This window comes from Chiloscyllium punctatum, chromosome 9, assembly GCF_047496795.1.
Source record: "Chiloscyllium punctatum isolate Juve2018m chromosome 9, sChiPun1.3, whole genome shotgun sequence".
NCBI lineage: Eukaryota > Metazoa > Chordata > Chondrichthyes > Orectolobiformes > Hemiscylliidae > Chiloscyllium > Chiloscyllium punctatum.
Genome location: NC_092747.1, coordinates 99176139 through 99195190, shown reverse-complemented (window position 1 = coordinate 99195190; position 19052 = coordinate 99176139). Strand labels below are relative to the sequence as shown.

General features: G+C 41.6%; 1 protein-coding gene across 6 annotated transcripts in view; it reads left to right on the top strand.

Annotated features, from left to right (window-relative positions):
* LOC140481559 (LIM domain only protein 7-like) overlaps nt 1-19052 on the top strand; it is a 234504-nt gene that overhangs the window by 143093 nt on the left and 72359 nt on the right. The gene's annotated exons all lie outside the window — the stretch shown is intronic.

Here is a 19052-nt window from a genome sequence, read left to right as displayed (position 1 = left end):
ATTTGCTGATGACACAAAGCTAGGTGGTAGGGTGAAATGTGATGAGGATGTTAGGGGATTACAGGGTGACCTGGACAAGTTAGGTGAGTGGGCAGATGCATGGCAGATGCAGTTTAATGTGGATAAATGTCTGGTTATCCACTTTGGTGGCAAGAACAGGAAGGCAGATTACTACCTCAATGGTATCAAATTAGGTAAAGGGGCTGTTCAGAGAGATCTGGGTGTTCTTGTCCACCAGTCAATGAAGGCAAGCATGCAGGTACAGCAGGTCGTGAAGAAGGCTAATAGCATGCTGGCCTTCATAACAAGAGGGATTGAGTATAGAAGCAAAGAGGTGCTTCTGCAGCTGTACAGGGCCCTGGTGAGACCACACCTGGAGTACTGTGTACAGTTCTGGTCTCCAAATTTGAGGAAAGACATTCTGGCTATTGAGGGAGTGCAGCGTAGGTTCACGAGGTCAATTCCTGGAATGGCAGGATTGCCTTACACGGAAAGACTGAAGCGACTGGGCTTGTATACCCTTGAGTTTAGAAGACTGAGAGGGGATCTGATTGAAACGTATAGGCTTATGAAAGGACTGGACACTCTGGCAGGAGGGAACATATTTCCGTTGATGGGGGAGTGCCGAACCAGAGGACACGACTTAAAAATACGGGGTAGACCATTTAGGACAGAGATGAGGAGAAACTACTTCACCCAGAGAGTGGTGGCTGTGTGGAATGCTCTGCCCCAGAGGGCAGTGGAGGCCCAGTCTCTGGATTCTTTTAAGAAAGAATTGGATAGAGCTCTTAAAGATAGTAGAGTCAAGGGGTATGGAGATAAGGCTGGAACAGGATACTAATTAGGAATGATCAGCCATGATCATATTGAATGGCGGTGCAGGCTCGAAGGGCAGAATGGCCTACTCCTGCATCTATTGTCTATTGTCTATTGTCTATTGTCTATTGACTGCAGTTTCCCCTCCCACGTGATCAACAATGCCCTCCAGTGTATCTTCTCCACACCCTGCACCTCTGCCCTTGAACCCCCTCCCTCCAAGCACAACAAGGATAGAACCCCCCTCCCTTCCTTACTTCCATCCCACTAATCTCTGGATACAGTGCATTATCATCTGCCATTTCCCCCACCTACAATCAGATTCTACACCAGACAGATTTTTCCCCTCCCCATTCCTATCTGCATTCCGCAGAGACCATTCCGTACCTCATTTACGTCCACAACTTCCACCAACCCATCCTCCTTCCCTTGCCACTGCAAGAGGTGTAAAACCTACACCCACACTCTTTTTCCCCCCCCCACCTCCATTCAAGGCCCCAAAGGATCTTTTCACATCCAGCAGAGACTTTTAAGCACATTCACCCAACTCATCTACTGTGTTTGTTGCTCTCGATGGCGCCAACTTATGGAGTGTTTCAGTGAACATCTCTGGGGGACACATCAAAAAAACCCCACTGCCCTGTGGCCGACCACTTCAACTCCCCCTTCCATTATTCCAAATATATGCAAGTCCTGGGCCGCCGCCATCTGACGACTGGACGAAGAATGCCTCTCCTTCTGCCTTAGGGCCCGCCAACCACACAGCATCAACATCAACTTCGCTAGTTTCCAAATCTCCCCTCCCCATCCCAGAACCAACCCTCCAACTCAACATAGCCCTCTTGACCTGTTCTACCTGTCCATCTTCCCATCTATCTGCTCCACCCTCCCCACTGACATATCACAATCATCCCCAACTGACATCCACCTATCGCTTTCTCAGCAATCTTCACCCCCTCCCCCCAGCCCCCTTACCTCTCCACATTCCTGATGAAGGGCTTATGCTTGAAATATCGACTCTCCTGCTCCTTGGGTGTTGCCTGAGTTGCTGTGCTTTTCCAGCATCAGACTTTCCGACTCCCACTCCATACAAATGACTGACAAGATGAGAATGATCTTGGCTTCGTGTTAAAATAGGAGTACGTGATCCAAGGAGGGCCAGGAAACTGCAGACGAGACTGTTTCCCTGTAGCTTCGTAGTGATTCACCTGGCAATGACTTGATCTGCCATTCAAGCGGATTATGATTAGACAGGACTGATCTATCTTGAGTTCCTGAATGGCTGCATGAGCAAGTTGATAGTGTGTCATGGTCCACTGAGTTGAAAAGATCCAGGCATGATCTTTTTGTTAAGTTAGTGTTCCCTGCCCTGAACCAGAACTTCACTAAATCTTAGAATAGTTTTGCTTGCCGGGCAAGTGAGAGAATTTGGTTGCAGCTTTTGTTATTCAGCAATTTTGGTGTCTTTGTTGGCACGCATATGTCTGGATAGAAGGGAATGATGGGATCAGATTGCCTATGACAGTTGGTTTGGATTGCTGCTGTCTGGCATTGTGGGAAATGCCTACTTTGGCCAAGGTTTGTTCAGAATGTATCTGCTGCCTTTGGAATTGTACTCCATTGTGAATTGTTGCTATCCGAGTTGGGGGATAAGGAAAAAATGATTTGTTTTTGAATTGCAACATTCACCAAACAGATCAGCTATTGAGTTTCTCTCAAACAGTCTAACCTAGTGTTGGCATCAACACACCTCTTATTCCACGGTAAGTGATTGGAGGTATATTGGAGCATTTCGATCACTTGGAACTTTTTAACCTTGTTGTATTCGCTTTACTATACAGCAGTATATTGCAGTGTATATCAAAGACTCGCTCCACTGTGGAGAGATTTCTAGAAAGTTAGGTACAAATTTTAATCCTTTCCATGCTAAGCTCTTTCCTAATATAAAATCAGTTGAATTTCTCAGACGTGTATGTGCCAGTATTAATTCCAGGCTAAGCTAAAATCTTTTGAAGAAGCTGTGCCACACAGGGAGCTAATGCACTTTTATTTTTGATCTCTCCAAGCTCTCTGAAGGGATTAAAATATCTTGCACAAATCGCCTGAATGATTAATGGTACCAACCAATCAGCTGTGTATTCCTATAGGCTTGAACTACAACTGTCGACCAAGGTAGAATATTATGCCACTGAGGTTTCGTACCTGTTCAGCCGTACTTGGAAAAAATCTGCAACAGTTGTTGAACGATTACTTCAGAGAAGCTCATCAGTAGGCCATGTGCACAAAAGTCGCAAAATCTTCAAAGCTTATTGTCAGCTTTTTTTCCTTCCCAGAATGTAAAGTTAATGTTTTTGAAACTTAAGTATTGTGAGGTAATCAACATAAGACATAATATTCCTTTGAATAAAGTGAAGGAAGCTAGCTCTAGGCCCGGTGCTGAACTAATGTTTATCCCTCAATCGATAACTCAAAATAAATTATGAGATCATTATCATGCTGCTGTTTGTGGGACCTTGTTGTACACATTGGCCTCGACATTTCCCACATTACACTCATGCCTACACGTCAGTCAGTTGGTTGTTCTTCTCCACCTGTCCAGCCCTTCTCAGGACAGGAATAATTTGTCTACCTGAGGGAGCATGTGAAACCTCCGACCTGCAATTACTGCAACTGGTACTAGAAATCCAATTTGAAATGTGGTGTTTTTGTTTTTACAAAGAGCTGGAGTAGAAAGAGATTTGAAACTGTGAAAAAAAAATACTTTAAACACTTATATTTCCATAATGCTTTTTATGATTACAGAACATCCCAAAATGGTTTGCAGCTGAAATAACTGCATGGAGACCAGTATCTGCCATCAAGTCCCCCTTTACTTGCATGTGCAGAGTATGTGGGCTGTGACCAACCAGCTCAGAGCCAGTCCCTAGAATGTGGAGATGCTCTAAATCTCGCTTTTTTTTTATTCTGTTCTTTTAATTTTATTAAATAATTCACAGTTTACAAATTAACATTACCACCTGTATACAGAGAAATAATAATTTTACAAGGAAGAGGAGCAGCAAAGCCAGGCCCCAAACCCTAATGTTCAACCAGTTTTCAGGGAAATGAGGACAATCCTTAAATCTCAGTTTCAATCATTACAAAACAGTAACAATGACATCTGTACATACAAGACGGTCCAATTATATAAAAAAACAGTTCATACAATACAGACCCCCCCAGAAACCCAGGAAGCACCCCTGTCCCTTCCACCTTCCGGCCACTCTAGGGCAGCCTGTCCCTTCGCACCTTCCGGTTCTCGGTCCACTCCATGCCCCTTCCAGTTCTTGGTCTGCCCTGACACACCTTCCGACCACCTCTAGGACAGCCTGTCCTGCTTCCCCACCACCCCCTCTCCAAGGACAACAGCGGTCAGGATGGCCTACCCACCTTCCAGCTTAATCTCCTGTTTATATCTATTAGCCAGGGCTCTCTGGCCCAGGTTAACAACCCCAATCAAGGATCTCTGAGTCAATGTGATCCACCCATCCCTCCCACTCACTACAGCAGCCAATGAAGCACAGTGAGGTTTGTTTACTGTTGAAATCCAGAAAAATGTGGGACACGGTGAAAGTTGATAGTCTTTTGTTAACTTGTTGGATGACCATATGGCTTATTTACAACTATGGATCTGGGGAGGTAATGTCCTTGTGGTATTATCGCTGGACTGTTAATCCAGAAACCCAGGTAATGTTCTGGGGACCTGGGTTCAAAGTCCGCCATGGCAGATGATGGAATTTAAATTCTATAAAAATCTGGAATTAAGAATCTAATGATAATGTATCTATTGTGGATTTTCAGATAAACCCATCTGGTTCACTAATGTCCTTTCAGGAAGGAGCCTGCCATCCTTAGGTAGTCTGGCCAATTTGTGACTCCCGGAATATGGTTGACTCTTAACTGCCCTCTGGGCAATAAATGCTGGCCCATTCAGCGATGTCCTTATCCCTTAAAGGAATTTTTAAAAAAATGTTATCTTCCTGATAATGGGGGTGCTGAAAAACTGCATCACCAAACAATTTCCATCAGGGATTAGTTTAAACCGCTAACAGGCAAGAACCTCAAGTTATCTCATTTCCCTTCCATGAGGCAACTCTCATCCAGCACCAAGCTGCACTGGTCATAACACAATTAACACTAGCCTACATTAGCTTTTCATCAAATATTAAATAAGTTGCTTGTATTGCTGTTTGAACTATTCACTCCTCTACTGAGATGAAAACCTATAATAAGCCTGTGATCATGGTGCAATTTCATAAACACTGTTAAACTATTCTGAACACTATTTTTCAAGAGGGAATTTCTAATACAGAGGAAACTAGATTATCCAAATACTAATTATCCGAAAATCGGATTATCCGAAGGAGATCTCGAGGTCCTGATAGACGTGTTTCCAGCATTGATCGCGTCTTTTGTTTACAGTAATTAAGCAGGCACCATCTACAAATGACTGACCTCCCGCTCTCCTCCCACCCTTTCCCTGGAGTTCTACACGTGTGTAACCTAACTCTTTCCCCCCCCCCCCCCACCCAACCCCACTTCCCAGGAATAATATCTTCAACATTGTCCTGTATAGGGCAAACATGGAACCTGTCAAAAATTTGCAGTAAAAAGTTGTGTGTGTGTCTGTGCGATTTGGAGACTTACCCCTCAAAGACAGCAGCAGCAGTCGTCTTGTTGGTGTGCAGTCTGGATGCCCTCGAGAGGGAGCGGGGGTGACCGGGGCTTGTGCACTTTATGCTTGGCGGCGGTGGGGCGTAGGGTTGGATGGGGTTGAGAGCGGGGACGGAGTTGGGGGCAGTTATGGGGGCGGGGTCTTGCGCGCTGCATGCTGCTGCAGTCTCCTGAATCGGGAGCACACTTTAAAACTCCGAGCCCCAGAGGAAAGGCATTTAATCGATTTTCCAAATAATCGATTATCCGAACGAAATAGTGCCGGCCAATTGCGTTTGGAGAATAGAGTTTCCACTGTACATGTCTTTGGCCAATGTTTATCTTTTCAAATAACACCAGCCAGATTATCTGATCACTTATTACTGATTGATTGTTGGACTTTGTTCTATATAATTGACTGCCACGTTTTCCTACAGTACAACAGTGAGACATATGGGTCATATTGATAATAGAGTAAATATGTGAAGGATGACTTTTTTTTTCCCTAATCCTCCAAGTGACTTGAATACCAATGCACCACAGGAACCAGTCAGACCACACCTTGGGTACTCTTTTTGAGTCCAGGCTCATGAATCTAATTGCTTCTGTAATCTTCTGAATCACCTCTTTAAAACTGGGTTTCAGACACTTGAATAGTTTCTTTTGCGACAACAGTGACTTCTCTTTTTAATAAAAAATCCATTATCTTTACAGCACTGTTGCAGTTCCAATGGGATGTGAAAAGGAATTCCAAAGAGAAAACACAGAACCTTTGCTTTTTCATTAAATCATCTTGCATCTTTCATAGTAACTGGGGGGGAGGTTTAAAAAAAACATAAGGAAGTAAATAGTTTTGAACTTAATTATTCTATAGTCAGGTATGTTTATCTTTAGATTTGCACTATAAATACCTATGTAAACTTGTCACAGTGTAATTGGACCCTGTTACCAGCCATTGGTGTCTGTACGGGGATGTCATAATTGCACTTTGTCAAATTTAAACAACTAGTTTCTATTATAAATATGAACATAAGCATTTTATAATGGAACATGTTCACAGGAAGTGAATGCAGATTTTCAATACATTAACATAGGCAGTTGATGTCAACATCAATTGAAAACACAGCTGGTTGACTGACTTAGGAAAACTCCATTACCAATTACACTCCCCTTCTGGGAGTATAAAGAACAAGAACATTTTTTAATCTTGTGGTTTCACCATGATTCCAAGACTGAAATAAATTTGGTATATTTGGTGCATAATACTGAATAAGAGGACAAAATCAATTTGGTATTTCTTTTTAATTACTTTGTAGATGCATGCTGCCTCATTGTTTCTTTCTGGCAGGTTAACTGAAATAGTAGACACTTTATTTTAAAGGTTATAAATATATTTTAGCGTGGATGTACAACTGATACCCAAGTTCATTTAAATTGGTGATGAGCCATGACTGGAAAGTAGAAGTTGTTTTATTGCATACTCTGAACATCAACTCCTCGAGCTTGAATGCTGTTGTACAGAGCAAGTTGTTAAAACAAAGTACAATTATGTTGAGTTTCTTTTAATAAAACCCAAATGACTTCCCTTGACCATATCTCGAGCTCAACCTTTGAAACGTGTATGTCTCAGGTTTTGAGTACTATTTTTGACTAAACGAATGCTTAATGAGGACCATTCATGTCTTGTAGCTTTTCATCTTTTCAAACAGAAGTAATGGGGGTTGGAGTGATACTACTTTAAATTAAGGGTAAAATAACCAATAGAATTGACTGGCAAAAGTCTTTTTACATAGTGATTGGACTGGCTTTGAGTTGCTCCTTAGCAACTGTTAGACATGATTTTTCTTCCAAGCCTGAACATGTTTTTTTTTGATTTGTAGACTTCAAAGTATTAACACACCGCTCAGAACTGTTGTCCCAGCTCATGTTATTGTTTGTGTTAAAGCAGTAACTGAACAACAAGGCAAACTGCAGTTTTGTTTGCCATGATAAGGACATGGACTATGAAATTTCACTTGGCAAATGATTTACTCATTTCATTTCTCAGGGATGACTTTACTTTGCACAGCTAATTAATATCCATGTTTATATCAAAGAGTTTCCTATCAAGTCTTGAAGTGTTAATGGATTTTCATTAACTCTAGTAGCGTAATTGAAATCCGTGTCCTGTAAGCAAAGTGTGTACATGCTTTCTGATCCTTTTAGGTTTGAGAAATTTTATTTCCATTTTGTTCTTGAGATATGGACATTGTAGCCCAGTCAAAATAGCCTGCTAAATTTGGACAGTCATTCCATACACTACCAGCAAAATGGCAGCTGGATGTATCCTCTATAAGATGCGCTGCAACAACCTATCAAAGATCCCTTGACAACACCCTACAAATTTATGATCTTCATGACCGCAAAGGAAAAGGGCAGCAGAGGTAATGGAGTACAACCATCACCAAGTTCCCTTCAGGTCGCACAGCGCCCTGACTTGCAACAAATTTGTCATTCCTAAACTGTCACTGTGTAAAGATCCAGGGACACATTCCCTTAACAACACTGGGAATAGTGACTCTCCATGGACTGCAGTGATTTAAGACAACTCACCAGGAACTACTTGAGAGTCATTAGTGCTGGGTAATAAATTTTGGGTTTGCCAACATTGTTGATATTCCAAAAGCAAATTCAAGTACATTTATTCCCATCGCAAATTTCCCAGCAAGATGATGATGAGCTTTCTCCTTTTGACCACATGGTGATAGGGCTAGTGTTTAGGAATTGATCGTCTTTCTCTAACATTGTTGCTGCAGTTGTTCTTGGTGTTGTGGCATACACTACAAAGTCAGACATTTTGTTCTTATCTATCATAATTTGAGCAGAAGGGAAGAGGCAGTTTGGGTTGAAAAAAAAATACAGCTTATCCATTACATTGGTTTACACTTCAGACCATTTTAAAATGTGTCGTTCTGCTTCTAAATGTTGCAACTTGTATGCTTGACCTCAAGTTGTTTAAATATATAAGCATATAATCAATGCATGCTAGGAAATATATTTTAAATTCAATTCTATGTATTTAATTCATAATGGGAGTAGACAATTTAGGTGCATAAGTAAGCCATTTGGCACCTTAAACCTGTTTTGCTGTTCAAAGATCACAGCTGATTTGATTGCACCCGAACTCAACATTTCCATCTCTCTCTAAGTTTTAATCTCCTTGCTTAGCAATTTCTATTTACCTTTGCTGCTTTCTTTTTAAAAAAAAAATGCATTTGAAGATTTGACTTCTGCCATCATTTGTGGAAATAATTCACGCAATCTCATGATCTCAAAACTTTGTCTTAAATGTGAGCTTCCTTATTTTTGAACAATTACCATGGTCTTGATTCTCCCACTGAGCCGATGCTTTTTTCCATCTCCTCTTTGTCGAGGCATCTCACATTCTTACATTTCAAAAATGTGCAGTCTCAGTTGTCTGGCCGACTGGTTTGTGATGCAGAATCATGCTAACAGGATGCGTTCTTGTACCATCTGGGGTCGTCATGAAGGTCCTGCCTTCTCAACCTCTTTCCCCCTCACCTGAGGTGAGGTAACCCTCAGGTTAAACTCCCCACTAATTGTCTCTCCCTATTGAGATAGCAGTCTTTATGGTCCTTTGGGACAATAGCAACTTTAAAAAGTAAAAATAATCAACTGTTGGGTGTTATTCCCAGATTGAGTACACTAACAGGCTGAGACCAGTGAGTGCTTTTGTTGTGGAAGTATCTTGTTTGTCTTCATGATTAATTTCAACCAGCCTTTAATATGGTTTCTTAAGTCTACACTGTAATAAATTTGTAATGTTGGAAATAGTATGTTAAGTGAAATACTTTTTATTTACAAAGTTAAATGCTCCACAGTTAGGTTGCACTCCAGCCTATCTCCCACAGCCTGCAAGGGTCACTGCAAAGGATTCCCTAAGTAGTTTCTTGAAGTCTAGCCTAAATTCCAACTCTTGGCGCACCTTTTAAATTGTCATTCCTAGACCTGATCCAGTACTCTGGCATTGACCAACACTCTTACCATCACTCCTTAATCACACTCTATTTTTTGATCCTTGGTCAACATGAAGTTCTGGATCAATAATAACTTCCTTCAACTCTTGTTTAGCAACGGCACACTCTCCCGTTTGATTTTCTCAAAGATCTTACACTTTTTAATCTCCTAAGTAAAGAGTTAAGCCTTCGTTTTATTCTTTCCTATATGTGCAAGTGCTGATGGCTTCTTCCCAAACTAGTTTTTTTTTTAGTATACCCATTCTATCCCTTTAAATTGTAGCCTCATTTATATGTCTCATTCCCTTCATTGAATCACAGACAGCTGAAGACCCATTCTTCAAAACACATCTGCCATGTTACTTTTCACTTCACCCCTCTTCTTGACCTTGCTGTTGACAATAGGAATGTTCTCAGTCTCTTGCTTAGAACTTCTGGAAAGCACTTTGCAATATTTTACTATCTTTCAGGAGCCATAAAAACTACTTGTGTGTTTGGTATGTTGGCTTGGTTTGCTTAAAAGATCAAAGTGATTTGCCTGATCTAATTAATTCCATTACTGCTTTTGTGGAAGTGATTTGGCCTATGATATAGACTTTGACATGCCTTTCAATGATAGGCATGCAAATTAGTAGCCTTCTGAACTTCATTACTTATTAATATTTTCATATTTAGGTATTATTAAGTTAGGCTGAGTATATTTGCGTGCAAGAAATTAACAAAAATTGTGCACTTACACAAAGGCATTTAAGAGTAACTGCTTGAGACAACAGCAGTTCAAAAACTTGATATTGAAAGATTCAAATCTCCCAGTTTGAAAGAAATGTTAAAAGAAACCAGCTTTTACCAAAAATTTGTCAGAATATGACGTTGTAAGTTGCATCTCCGAATAAGATGTTCATCAAAGTTTATTTAATTCTGAAGCAATTTTTTGACATTTCACTCATTATAGAAATGCCCATTTGTTTATATGTACTGGATTTTGAGCCTTTGCAGTTAATTTAACAGTTAACTATTAAAATAAGCAATCTTAGTCTGTAAACCTAACTTGTGTTGCAATGTCTGTCATACATTCAAAAATATTGATATAGTTAAACCAAATTCACTAGACAGAACAACAAGGGAGATAGTTACTTATGATCTTCTGTGGGAAAAAAAAGTCTTCTCTGGTTTAAAGCAAATGTACATGCATAGGAATGGTTCTTGCACTGATAAAATAATTCATTTTTCTAGTAATGTTAAAATAGTCATTAATATCAAGATTAAACAAGTGCTTTTTCTTTTATGGTGAACCAGTGTCCAATTCATAATCTTACCAAGAGCAAAATATTTTAGAATTTCTGAAAAATGTTGGCCACAGATTAATGTCTAATATATAGAACATAGAACAGTACAGCACAGAACAGGCCCTTCAGCCCACGATGTTGTGCCGACCACTGATCCTCATGTATGCACCCTCAAATTTCTGTGACCATATGCATGTCCAGGAGTCTCTCAAATGTCCCCAATGACCCTGCCTCCACAACTGCTGCTGGCAATGCATTCCATGCTCTCACAACTCTCTGTGTAAAGAACCTGCCTCTGACATCCCCTCTATACTTTTCTCCAACCAGCTTAAAACTATGACCCCTCGTGTTAGTCACTTCTGCCCTGGCTATCGACTATCTATGCCTCTCATTATCTTGTATACCTCAATTAGGTCCCCTCTTCTCCTCCTTTTCTCCAATGAAAAAAGTCTGAGCTCAGTCAACCTCTCCTTGTAAGATAAGCCCTCCAGTCCAGGCAGTATCCTGATAAACCACCTCTGAACCCGCTCCAAAGCATCCACATCTTTCTTATAATAGGGCGACCAGAACTGCACGCAGTATTCCAAATGCGATCTAACCAAAGTTTTATAGAACTGCAACAAGATCTCACGACTCTTGAACTCAATCTCCCTGTTAATGAAAGCCAAAACACCATATGCTTTCTTAACAACCCTGTCCACTTGGGTGGCCATTTTAAGGGATCTATGTACCTGCACCCCAAGATCCCTCTGTTCCTCCACACTGCCAAGAATCCTATTCTGTAATCCTGTACTCAGCTTTCAAATTCGACCTTCCAAAATGCATCACCTCGCATTTATCCAGGTTGAACTCCATCTGCCACCTCTCAACCCATCTCTGCATCCTGTCAATGTCCCGCTGCAGCCTACAACAGCCCTCTATACTGTCAACGACACCTCCAACCTTTATGTCATCTGCAAACTTGCTGACCCATCCTTCAATCCCCTCATCCAAGTCATTAATAAAAATTACAAACAGTAGAGGCCCAAGGACAGAGCCCTGTGGAACACCACTCACCACAGACTTCCAGGCAGAATGTTTTCCTTCTACTACCACTCGCTGTCTTCTGTTGGCCAGCCAATTCTGTATCCAGACAGCTATGTTCCCCTGAATCCCATTCCTCCTGACCTTCTGAATGAGCCTACCATGGGGAACCTTATCAAATGCCTTGCTGAAGTCCATATACACCACATCCACAGCTCGACCCTCATCAACTTTTCTAGTCACATCCTCAAAGAACTCTAAGGTTTGTGAGGCATGACCTGCCCCTCTCAAAGCCGTGTTGACTGCATTTAATCAAGCCATGCTCTTCCATATAGTTTGGTCTCATTTAAAATTCTCAATACCTGGAATATTTATCTAATAAAAGTTCGGAGAGGTTGAGAAACTAGTTGTCTTTCATCACATGAGACCTCATTTTGGACATTTTGGTACAGTTATAACTGAAGAATTAATATTGATTAATATACACGATGACTGTGTAGTAGAATAAATTGTATATCAACTGTCACAGTTGCACTGAGTGAAGCTCCAAATGGTGGTGCTCTATCCACAGAATGCAACTATTTTGAGTCACCGTTACCATGATGGGGCTGAATTTTATCTGCTTCTGCACTTGGCAAGTTGTTGCAGGGGGCATGCAGAGTATGGCTGGTGTAAAAGCTAAAGTTGCCATAATCCTAATCGAGCACAAAGCTGCTCTCTCATTAGTAAGAGATTACTAGTGGTGAGTATAACCTACATCACCTCTCATTTATCAAGGTTAAATGCTATCTATCACTGATCTGCCTAATGGACCAATGTGTTTGTTTGCTTTTTATTCGGTCATGGGATGTGGATATTGCTGGCTGGCAAGCATTTATTACCCCACCTTAGTTACCCTTGAGAAGGTATTTGTGTGCTGCTGCCTTGAACCGCTGTAGCTCATGTGCTGTCGGTAGACCCACAATGCCATTAGAGAATGAATGCTAGGATTTTCACCCAGTGACAGTGAATGAACAGCAATATATTTTCAAGTCAGGATGCTGAGTGGCTTGGAGGAGGACTTGCGTGTGGTGGCGGTCCCTTGTATGTGCTGCCTTTGTCCTTCTCAATGGGTTTTGTGGGTGCTGTCTAAGGATCTTTGAATTTCTGAAGCACATGTTGTGGATAATACACACTGCTGCTACTGAGCATTGATGGTTGAGGGCATAGATGTGGTGCCAGTCAAGAAAATAGCTTTGTCCTGGATGGTGTAAAGCTGCTTGTGTTGTTGGAGCTGCACTTATCCAGGAAAGTGAGGAGTATTCCATCATACCTTGTAGAATGTGGATAGGTTTTGGGGAGTCAGGAGATTGAATTATTTGTTGTAGTAATGCTAGCCTCTGAGCAGATCTTGTAGTCGTAGTATCTATATGGTCAGTTAAATTTCTAGTCAACAATAAGCTCAAGGATGTTGATAGTGTGCGATTCAGTGATGATAACACTATCGAATGTCAAGGAGCAGTGGTTGGATTGTCTCTCGTTGGATATGGTCATTCCCCAGCATTTGTGTGGTTCAAGTGTTACCACTTATCAACGCAAGCCTGGATATTATGCAAAACAAGTTGCGTTTGAACATGGTCTGCATCAGTATCTGAGGAAATAGTGCTGAACATTGTGTAATCATTGGCAAACATGCCCACTTCTGACCTTATGTTGGAGGGGAGGTTATTGATGAAGCAGCTGAAGATGGTTGAACCTAAGACACATATTGAGAAACTCCTGCAGAGATGTCCTGGAGCTGAGATGACTGACCTCCAATAGCCACAACAATCTTTCTATGTGCCATATGACTCAAAGCAGTGAAGAGTTGCACCCAATATCTTTTGATTCCAGTTTTGACGCAGGTGCTGTTGATATCTTCCATTACTACCAATCGAGAGTAGACTGGGGTGGTAACTGAGGTCTGGTTTAACCTGTTTTGTGTACAGGATATACTTGGGCAATTTTCCACATTGTCAGGTAGATGCCAGTGTTGTTACTGTACTGTAAGAGTTTAGTGAGGGAAACAGCAAGTTTTGGAATACAAGTCTTCAATACTATTGGCAGGATGTTGTCAGGGTCCATTACTTTTGCAGTATCTTGTGCCTCCGACCTTTTCTTAACATCACAATGAGTGAATCCACTCCTCACTTCTGGCTAAAGACTGCTGTGAATGCTTCAGCCTTATCTGATGCACGGGTGTTTTTAGATCTCCAATCATTTGAGGATATTTGTGGAACTGTCATCTCCAGTAAGTTGTTTAATTCCCAATTGGATGTGACAGGACTGCAGAGTTTAGATCAAATTTGTTGTCCTCCTGTAACTGAAGATGACCTCCCTGTCTGCAGTTATGAATATCACAAATAATAAGGGACCCAGCACTGATCTCTGATGCATCACTGCACATGAGGCTCCAGACACACAAGCAGCCTTCTACCATCTTCCCCTGCCTCGTGCCACTAGTTAGTTTTAGATCCGACTTGTCAAGTTACCCTTGATCTCATGAGTTTTTACCTCCTTTATCAATTTCCCATGTGGGACCTTGTCAAAGGCCTTGCTGAAAGCCATATAAACTACATCAACTCCCCATTCGCATACAAACACTTGGTCACCACCTCAAAATTCTACCAGATTTGTTAGACATGACCTCCCTCTCTCAAAGCCATGCTGACTATTCCTGATCAAATCTTGCCCCCTGAAATGGAGGTTAATTTTTTCCTTCACAATTTTCTCCAATGGTTTCCCTACCATTGATGTTAGACTTGCTGGTTTAAAGTTCCTTGATCTTTCTCTGCCACCTGTCTTGTAATGTTGAACCAGATTAGCTGTCTTTCAGTACTCTGGCACCTCCCCTGCAGCCAGAAACAATTTAAAAATTTGTCAGAGCTCCTGTAATTTAATCTCTCGTGCCATTATCACTTGTAAGTTAAAATATCCAAATTTTGTTGACAGCACAAAATTGGGAAGCTGTGTTGATGACTGTGTAAAATTACAACAGAGTATTCATAGAATGGGTAAAACTGTAGCAGATGGATTTTAATATAAGCCTAGAACATAGAACAGTACAGCACAGTACAGGCCCTTCAGCCCTTAATGTTGTGCCAACTTTTACCCTAGTCTAAGATCAAACTAACCTACATACCCTGCGTTGTACTATCTTACATGTGCCTATCCAAGAGTCGCTTAAATGTCCCTAATGCATCTGACTCTATTATCACTGCTGACAGTGTATTCCATGCACCCACCACTCTGTGTAAAAAAACCTACCTCTGACATCTCAAGCCTTCCTCCAATCATCTTAAAATTATGCCCCCTTGTGATCGGCATTTCTGCCGGGGGAAAATAAAGTGTCTGGCTATCCACTCTATTTATGCCTGTCAACATCTTGTACACCTCTATCGAGTCACCTCTCATCCTCCTTCACTCCAGTGAGAAAAGCCCTAGCTCCCTTAACTTTTCTTCATAAGACATGCCCACCAGTCCAGGCAGCATCCTGGTAAATCTCCTCTGTACCCCCTCTAAAGCTTCTACATCTTTCCGATAATGACGTGACCTGTTCAGGGTCTAGCCAAAGCTCTGTAGAGCTGCAGCATAACCTAGTGGCTCTCAAACTCAATCCCCCTGCTAATGAAAGCCAACACACCATATGCATTCTTAACAACCCTGTCAACTTTGAGGGATCTATCGACATGAACCCCAAGATGCCTCTGTTCCTCCACACTACCAAGAATTCTGCCTTTAACCCTGTATTCTGCATTCAAATTTTACCTTCCAAAGTGAATGACTTCATACTTTTCAAGGTTGAACTCCATCTGCCGCCTATCAGCTCAGTTCTGCCTCCTGTTACTGTCTTGCTGCAACCTACAACAGCCCCCACACTATCCACAATGTCACCAACCTTTGTGCCATCAGCAACTTACTAACTCACCCTTCCACTTCCTCATTCCAACTCGTTTATAACAATTACGAAGAGTGGAAATCCCAGAATCGATCCCTGCGGAACACCACTGGCCACCGAGCTCCTGGCTCAATACTTGCCATTTACCACCATCTTCTGTGGGCAAGCCAATTCTGTATCCAAGTGAGATTGGATTTTGAACTGAAAAAGATAGATCAGGCTATTTTTCCAGAAGGTACGAAGTTAGCTGCAATGGATGTCCGATGAGAATTGGGGAATCAGATGCACAGTTGTCTGAAAAGCCATGAGTAGCTGCAGAAAGTAGTTAAGGCTATTAGAATGTTGGCCTTCACATCTAAAGGGTTAGAGAATAGCAATGAGGATGTTTATGCTGCAGTTATACAAAATCCTTTCAGACCCCACTTTGGGCACTGAGAACAGATCAAGGCGCCATACCTCAAGAAGGATGTTTTTTTCCCCTTGAAGGAGTTCCGTGCATGTTTACAAGAATGATATTTGCACTTTTGCGGTTTAGTTCAGAGAGTAGATTAGACAAATTAGGTGTTTATTTCCTGGAGTTTAGAAGGTTAAGGGGTGATTGAATTGAGGTCTTCACAATATTAACATGAAAAGAAAGGTTAGGTAAACTAATGTCACTAGTTGATTCTAGAACCAGGGGCACAGCCTATGGATTAGGGTTAAGTCATTCCGGAGAAATGTTAGAAAACACTTCTACAGGCAAAGAGTAGTGGAGGTTTGGGACTCTCTCTATTCCTCAAATAGCAGTTGAAGCTAATTCAAATTTCATAGACAAATTTTTAAATTAAACCTGGGCACATGGAATTAGACTGCAGATCAATCATGATCTTATGGAATGGCAGACCGGCTTGAGGGGCTGAATGGCCTACTTCTGTAACTACGTTCCTAAGGGTGTTATATACTTTTCGGTTTAGAGGGAGAGAGATTTTCTTGGACCATGTTGTCGTGGGTGTTACCATAGTTGTCTGTCTATCAACCTTTTTGGGAGAAGTTGTGACTCATCTCAGATGGAGTTGACCACAGAGCTTCTAGTCCATGGGAGGAGACATTGCTACTGAGCCACCGGTCTCTCTTGGTTCTGTCGTACTCATTTACTACTTGGTTTGTGAATGATTTTTAGTGATTCTTGATGAAACCATCAAGTCAGATTTCATGGAATATTGTGTGCAATTCTGGTCTTTCTCCTATTGGAAGGATGTTGTGAAACTTGAAAGGGTTTAGAAAAGATTTACAAGGATGTTGCCAAGGTTAGAGGATTTGAGCTATAGGGAGAGATTGGGGGTAGGGTGGTGCTGTTTTCTCTGGAGCATCGGAGGCTGAGAGGTTTATAAAATCATGAGGGACAGGGATAGGATAAATCAACAAAGGCTTTTCCCTGGAGTGGCGGATTCCAAAATGAGAGGACATAGGTTTGGGTCTGGAGGGGAAAGATGTAAAAGGGCCCTAAGGGGCAACTTGCTCATGCAGAGGATGGTGCATGTGTGGAATGGGCTGCCAGAGGTGGTGGTGGAGGCTAGTACAATTGCAACATTTAAAAAGCATCTGGTTGGGTATGTGAGTAGGAGGGGTTTGGAGGCAGGGTGCTGGTAGGTGGCACTAGATTAGATTGGTATATCTGGTCGGCATGGATGAGTTGGACTGAATGGTCTGTTTCCAAGCTGTACATCTGTGACACTATGACTCTATGATTGACACTATGGAATAAGCCCAGCAGTGGGATATGTATGCACATTCCTTGATCCAGACTAAGCTTTCTCTCCACATCTGTTCTCATACAGTCTATGCCTACCTTCTACCTATGAAGGGCTATCCAATGTCCACCCAGACATCTCTTTTGACAGAACTGCCGTATTTCTTAGTTACTTTTTAAGAGTTGACATTGTAACCTTGAGGCTGGTCCCTCTACTTTGAACTTCCATCATTTTTGTGTTACTCAAAACCTCCTTTAGTACACTTATCTTTGATTTTGTGCTGCACAGGTATCACTGGCATTTGTTGTTGCTCCCTAATTGCCATTTGGGAAGGTAATTTAGGACTGCCTCCTTCAATCACAGCACTCCCAGTATGTGACTTCGAGTGAATGCATCAACAGCAATCTTTTCAAAGATGTTATATCTCGCCATCGTACTGGCCACTCCAGCTCAGCACCTCTGCCATTTCTATGCCCCACTCTTTCCTCATTCTTTTCCCCTTCACTTCTTAATTCCTTGTTCACGCTGCTTTAGTTTCATATTAGCTATGACTTTTTTTTTAGCCATTCTGCACCTCCCTTCCAAAATCATCAACTTAATTTATCCATGCTTCCATCAAAATGATCTTTTCAAACTCTTCTGTTCTCACCCATTCATTATAGTTTACGTGTTCTTCTATTTTGCACAGCCCATTGTCCTTCTCCATTCTTTCAGTGATGGCTTTGTCATGCGGATTAATACACAAATGCAAGCTGTACCTTGTTGCAGGAAGCAGTTTGCTTAAAAACAAGCAGTTCAATAACCCTGACTTATGCCTTGGGCATTTTCTCAAGTGAAAGAGTTTGGCAAGATTTTTTATTGCTGTGTTACTTGGACTGGCAGTGGAATGGAATTGATTGCATTTAAAATGAGATATATTGAGGATTAGTTTTGGGCCTTGAACTTCACCCCACCCCCCGGTGAGATATCTTCCCAATTTAAGCCATCAACTATTTATAAAGTTAAAAATCACACAATACCAGGTTATAGTCCAACAGGGTTAATTGGAAGCACACTAGCTTTCGGAGAACCGTTCCTTCATCAGGTGGTTGTGGATGTTTGTGTCGCTATGTGCGATCTTCTTGGAGATCCTCTCCACTTTAAGCTGGCAGTTAGTTGTGTCGATAGTAGTCATGATTTGGAGATGCCAGTGTTGGACTGGGGTATATGAAGTTAAAAATCACACAACACCAGGTTATAATCCAACAGGTTTATTTGGAAGCACTAGCTTTTGGAGTGCCACTCCTTCAGGTGATTGTGGAGCGGCGCTCCGAAACCTAGTGCTTCCAAATAAACCTGTTGGACTATAACCTGGTGTGTGTTTTTTAACTTTGTACACCCCAGTCCAACACTGGCATCTCCAAATCATAACCATTTATTAGGGAGGGCATTCAAGGCATTCATGAACGAGCTGAGGGCTGTCATCAAACTAAGATTACGGCTTTGTTTCCTTTTGCCTCTATATACAAAACATGGACATCATTTCAGTTATCATCTAAGCTGCAACATTGCATGTGTATGTGGTTTTAGCTAC